We start from the raw sequence: 6,154 nt of genomic DNA on the forward strand, positions 1-6,154 counted from the left end.
ATAACACTTCATAAGACCTCATGGGAGAGGCTCAAGTACCTGAAAATAATAAGATAAAGAGATCTCAATAAGTTATGTCTTTATTGAATAATAGTAGAACCGATATAAAATGATCGTCGACGATATTGTTAATATAATGTAGCGCTCAATATTATTAATATTGACGAGGATCTTGAGCTCAAATCTGTCATGAAATTTGGACAGATAAATAATTGGCCAAATGAAAAATACGCAATGAAAATTGATTTTACATGAAAAATATGAAGTTGGACGGATAGTCCCAACACCTGAAAGTATAAAGCCAGTTGAGGTATAAATGTGTTCTTGTGCGAAAAAAAAAGAAGGTCAAGTCGATAGACATAAAGACGACTTGTGTCACAAGAAGATTTGCAAATATCCTGGCATTGATTATATAGAGACATGTTTTCCTGTGGTGGATGTCGCCATTTCAGATTTTAATCTGGCAATACAAGAAAAATGTGATATGCGTATAATGAAAATCATTGAAGGATTTAAATTGTTCTGAAGCATATTAAGGTTTCCAAGTAATTTATTAAATAAAGCTTCAAAAATCCATATACGGATTGAAACAATTAGGGCACATGTGGTATAATCGCCTGAGTGAGTACCTGTTGAAAGAAGGGTACAAGAATGATTCAATTTGTCCTTGTGTCTTTATAAAAAGATCTGGATCTAAATTTGTTATAATCACCGTGTATGTTGATGATTTAAATATAATTGGAACTCCTAGGGAGCTTCCTAAAGCAGTAGAGCTTCCTAAAGTAGTAGACTATCTAAAGAAAGAATTTGTAATAAAATCTTGGAAAGACAAAATTTTGTCTTGGTCTACAAATTGTGTATATGAAAGATGGAATTTTTGTCTATCAATCAACATACACTAAAATGATTTTAAAGCGATTTTATATGGATAAAGCACATCCATTCCGACCTCATGAAAATAATGAAGAGCTTCTTGGTCCCGACGTACCATATCTTAGTGCAATTGGTGCACTAATGTATCTTTCTAACATTACAAGGTCTGACATAACTTTTTCAGTTAATGTCTTAACAAGATATAGCTCTGCTCCTACAAGGAGACATTGGAATGGAATCAAACACATATTGCGGTATCTAAAAGGGACTATCGGTATGGGATTATTTTATGAAAATGATTACAGTCCCGATCTTGTTGGTTATGCCGATGCTGGGTATTTATATGACCCACAAAAGGTTCGATCTCAAACAGGCTATGTGTTTACATATGGAGGCACTGTCATATCTTGGAGATCGACTAAGCAATCAATCGTGACTACTTCATCTAATCATGATGAGATAATTGCTATTCATGAAGCAAGTCGAGAATGTGTATGGTTGAGGTCTATAATACACCTTATTCGAGACAAATATGGTTTGAAGTGTGACAAACTACCCACAATTTTGTATGAAGACAATGCAGTATGCATATCCCAGTTGAAGGGAGGATTCATAAAATGGGATAGGACAAAGCACATTTTACCAAAGTTATTTTTTACACATGATCTTCAAAAGAATGGTGATATCAATGTGCAACAGATCCGTTCAAGTGATAATATGGCTGATTTGTTTACCAAATCTCTACCGACGTCAACCTTCAAGAAACTAGTGTACAAGATTAGGATGCGAAGGCTCAAGGATGTGAATTGATGCTCTCATCAGGGGGAGTTAATACGCGTTATACTCTTTTTTTCTTACAAGGTTTTATCCCACTGGGTTTTCCTTGCAAGATTTTTAACGAGGCAACCAAAAGACGTATTTCTAAATATGTGTACTCTTTTTCCCTCACTAGGATTTTTTTTTTTTCCATAGGTTTTTTTTTTCTAATAAGGTTTTAACGAGGTACATTATCTATGGACATCCAAGGGGGAGTGTTATAAGAAAAATCAAATTATGGTGGATGTCTACTCTTCCTTCATGATCTTCTCAAATGCTTAATGACATATTCAATGACATATTTTTCTTTGCTTTTTATGCCTATATAAAGGCCTTGTAATAGATAGGAAAATACACACAATTGAAGAAGAAAATCTCTTCCTTCTCTCTATCTATGTTATAAAAAAAATCAAATTATGGTGGATGTCTACTCTTCCTCCATGATCTTCTCAAATGCTTAATGACATATTTAATGACATATTTCTATGCTTAATGACATATTCAATGACATATTTTTCTTCACTTTTTATGCATATATAAAGGCCTTGTAATAGATAGAAAAATACACACAATTGAAGAAGAAAATCTCTTCCTTCTCTCTATCTCTATTTCTTGTTCATGTTTTACTAAATTGCTTTTATTTCATAACAATATGTCTTGTTCATGTTTTACTAAGTTGCTTTTATTTTATAACAAATTTTATATTTTAAAACTTTGGACAAGGACTGCAATTGTCCAAAATCAAACATTGACAAGGATTTCGGTGCGACTTCCAGTCCCCTGTCCCCTCGTTAAAATCTCTTTTAGCTTTATATGGTCTATGACAGGGGTTCTCTGTTGTCAAAATTATAATGCTCACCTTTAGTAGTTTGGTCAGAGATGTTTTTTCTAAATTTTCAAATTGAACAAATAACGGGCTAATTTTATAAGCACAAAATGGAAATCAAACCAAGATAGAAGTAATATCTGACTTGAGTTTGGACGATTTTGACTTGATTTGAGTGAGGTTTAGAGCTTCACAAATTAAAGAGCAAAATCTTAAGTTTAACAAATATAAAATAACTAAACATCACCTCATATTAAAAACTAAGAAACAATCAATTGAGTTGCGAAATTGAGAAGAAAAGAGACAAGAGGGACAAAATCTTTGAGTCGGGTCTGTTGTGAATAGGGGTGGCAAACGGGCGGGTTGAATGTGGGCGAATCGAAAATGAATAATATAAAAATAGATAAATTATTCGATCAGATCCATATTTAATACGAATAGAAAATGGGATAATCGGCGGATAATATGGGTAACCATATTATCCATGGCTTTTTAAATATGATCCCTTACGAGAGAATTTCTAGTCTCCCAAGCTTGAGGAGCCCCAATTGAGTGTTTACAGTTGTAAAAGTTAAACTCATTGGTTATCTATTTTTTAAGTGGATAATATAATTCTTATCCATATTTGACCCGTTTTTATAAAGATCATCATCCAACCATTTTTAATGGATAACATAGATAGATAACTATTATTTTTTTAATCATTTTGTTACTACTAGTCGTGAAGTATAATCCATGTTTATGATGAATTATTATAACTACCTCACCAAACAAATACACTTCGGTAGCTACAAGGGAAGCAATCATGGGAATCCGACGAGTGACAAATTAATTGATTTATAATCCATGTATAAAACCATACGCACCCCGTGCTCTTTGTATTTTAACAATAAAGGGTGAGAGTTGAAATATGAGTTTAATTCATTATAGGGTCTTCTTTTAAGTGGGGTGAATTTTGGATCGGGTAGCGGGTTTTTTAAGTGTATCGGGTTAAAATAAAAAGGATGGGTCAATTTAATCTGGTATAACCACGTGGCATTTCATCCAAAATAAGGATATATTTGTTCCTAACGAAGAAAAAAGGTGCACGTAACTATCACATGAGAAAGTCAGTTGGTTGTAAGTAATTATCAGATCAATTAATTAGACAAAGACTAGGTAGGTAGATTAGGCGTGTATTGGAGACAACTATATATATAGATTGTAAGTACATGATTTAGTAGAATGAATGGAGATATTCTCATTTTTTCTCATCCGGACCTTGAGATCTCTTTCTAGAATCTTCTTTGTTTTTCCTCCATTTATGATATTACAGAGCTTTACTTGGCTTCTTGTTATGGTATCAGAACACAGGAATCTAAATCAAAGCTTGTTATAACTCTCGAATCTGTTAGTATTTGATTGTGATTCGATTCTGACAAACTAGGATTTACTGCTTGCAAACATCGGCAATTTGCTTCACTTGAATTTGTCGTTCATGGCGCTTGAAGAGAAAATTTTTGCAAACCTAGTACGGGAACGTCTAGTGCAGGAACGAGCATAGATCACCATCACCCGTTGTATCTACAGCCATGCAATACTCCGGGTAGCTCCTTGAATTCTATTAAGCTAACTGGATTTGAAAATTACGCATTGTGGAGTTGGTAAAAGCAAGCTAGGTTTCGTCGATAGAAGATGTACTACGGATAAATTTGATTTCTCTTTACATAAATTATGGGAGAAATATAATGCGATAGTACTTTCGTGGATTATGAATGTTGTTTGCCCATGATTGCTTAGTAGAATTGTGTACAAGTTAAGTGCTCATAAGATATGGATAGATCTCAAAGATAGACATGACAAAGTGGATGGATCTCGCATCTTCTACTTGCACAAAGAAATTTCCACTTTATCTCAGGGAACCTCCTCTGTCTCAATTTATTTTTCAAATATGGCAGATCTCTGGGAGGAATTTGATTCCTTAATGCCTTGTTCGGGTTGTGATTGTCCAGAATCCAAAAGCTATGCTGAACATTGAGTATCAACGATTGTTACAATTTCTAATGGGACTTAATGAGTTATATACTCAGGCTAGGAGTAAAATTCCGATGATGAGTAATTAAGGCTTACTTGATGATCATTTCAGAAGAAAGCTAGAGGTCCTTGGGGAAATTCATTCATATAGTAGAGAAAGTTGACGGAACTTCATTGTTCACTAATAAATGAGGTGTTAATCCATGAGGTACCTACAAACCGAGGAGATATAATCAATATTGTGACTTTTGTAATTACAAAGGTCGCACAAGGGAGACTTGTTACATGTTACATGGATACCCTGCAGATTTCAAGACAAAAAAGAGGACAACTGGATTTCATCAATGACCTGTGGCTAATGTAGTAGCACATGAAGGGCAACGAATGATCAATAGGCATGTGGCTAATGCAATAGCACAGGAAGGGCATTTGTTGATGAACAAATGTATGTGATTAGATCTTGAAATTGATTAACAAGGATAATCAAGGTGATCAAATTAAAGACTTTGCAGGTATAATTAGAACTTTTGCCATAAGTGATAGTGTAGAAAGTAGAAAATAGATAGTTGACTCAAAGGAAACTAATTATATGGTTCATAATAAAGAATTGCTAGAGAAGGTGGAAACTAAGTGTACAAAAAATACAGCAAAGGTATATCTTCCTGATGGTAAAACACTAGATATTGCTTGTACATGAGAGTGTAAAATTACTGAGAATGACACTATTAAGAATGTTTTGTATATGCCGGGATTTAAGTATAATATGTTGTCTGTCTCCAAGTTGACAAGAGATTTGAAGTGTTTTATCTGCTTTTATCCTGACTTTTGGATAATGCAGGGCCTTCACACCGGGAAGGTGAAAGGGATTAGTAAGAAATATGATGAATTCTACAGCTTGCAGCTACATAAAGTCAAGTTAAAAGTTGCAGCTGTGCAGTTATCTGGAGAAACTTTGAAAGAAGAAGATTTGGAGGTTTGGCATGAAAGCCTTGGCCATGCTCCTGACAAAGTATTGAAGTTGATTCCAAATATAAAGTTCAAGACAAATAATAGTAGAATAAAGGAATGCACAATCTGTCCTCTGGCTAGATAGGGAAGATTGCCTTTCCCAAGAAGTACAAATAGATCTAGTAAACCTTTTCAATTGATTCATGTAGATGTATAGAGTCCCTATAGAGTTCCAACTCATGATGGCTATAGATATTTCCTTACCATAGTTGATGATTATAGTAAGATGGTGTAGATTTACTTGTTGAGATTGAAAAGTGATGTCATTGTGTGTTTGAGACAATTTCTGGATATAATAAAAAATCAATTTGGTGTAATGATGACGTTCAAATCTACTACTAAAAAGTAAATAGACATGATCACATGCAATATAATTTACCCAACTATGAGTCGGAGTCGAATCCCACTAAAAACAATATGTAGGCGATTAGGCGTGTAAGAGAATTATCACTTATTATGCTAAGCCAAACACTAATAAAGGTGTTGAGAAGCATGGATGCATTGGAAAAATCATCAATGGCTACAAGCATGGATGTATTGGGAACTACACTCAAGTAATGATCCAATGTATTTCACGATTTTATAAATATGAGCGAGTTTATGTTAATTAGCCTCGAG

The 6,154-nt window shown here is 34.0% G+C and overlaps 1 long non-coding RNA gene across 1 annotated transcript; it reads left to right on the forward strand.

Moving 5' to 3' along the window:
* Positions 1 to 3,709: 3,709 nt before the first annotated feature.
* LOC107824591 (uncharacterized) lies at positions 3,710 to 5,850 on the forward strand. The gene is made up of 2 exons (XR_001656886.2): positions 3,710 to 5,040; positions 5,367 to 5,850. It is a non-coding gene; the product is annotated as an uncharacterized LOC107824591 (long non-coding RNA).
* The last annotated feature ends 304 nt before the right edge of the window (positions 5,851 to 6,154 follow it).

Source organism: Nicotiana tabacum, chromosome 22, assembly GCF_000715075.1.
Source record: "Nicotiana tabacum cultivar K326 chromosome 22, ASM71507v2, whole genome shotgun sequence".
In the NCBI taxonomy this organism is placed as follows: Eukaryota; Viridiplantae; Streptophyta; class Magnoliopsida; order Solanales; family Solanaceae; genus Nicotiana; species Nicotiana tabacum.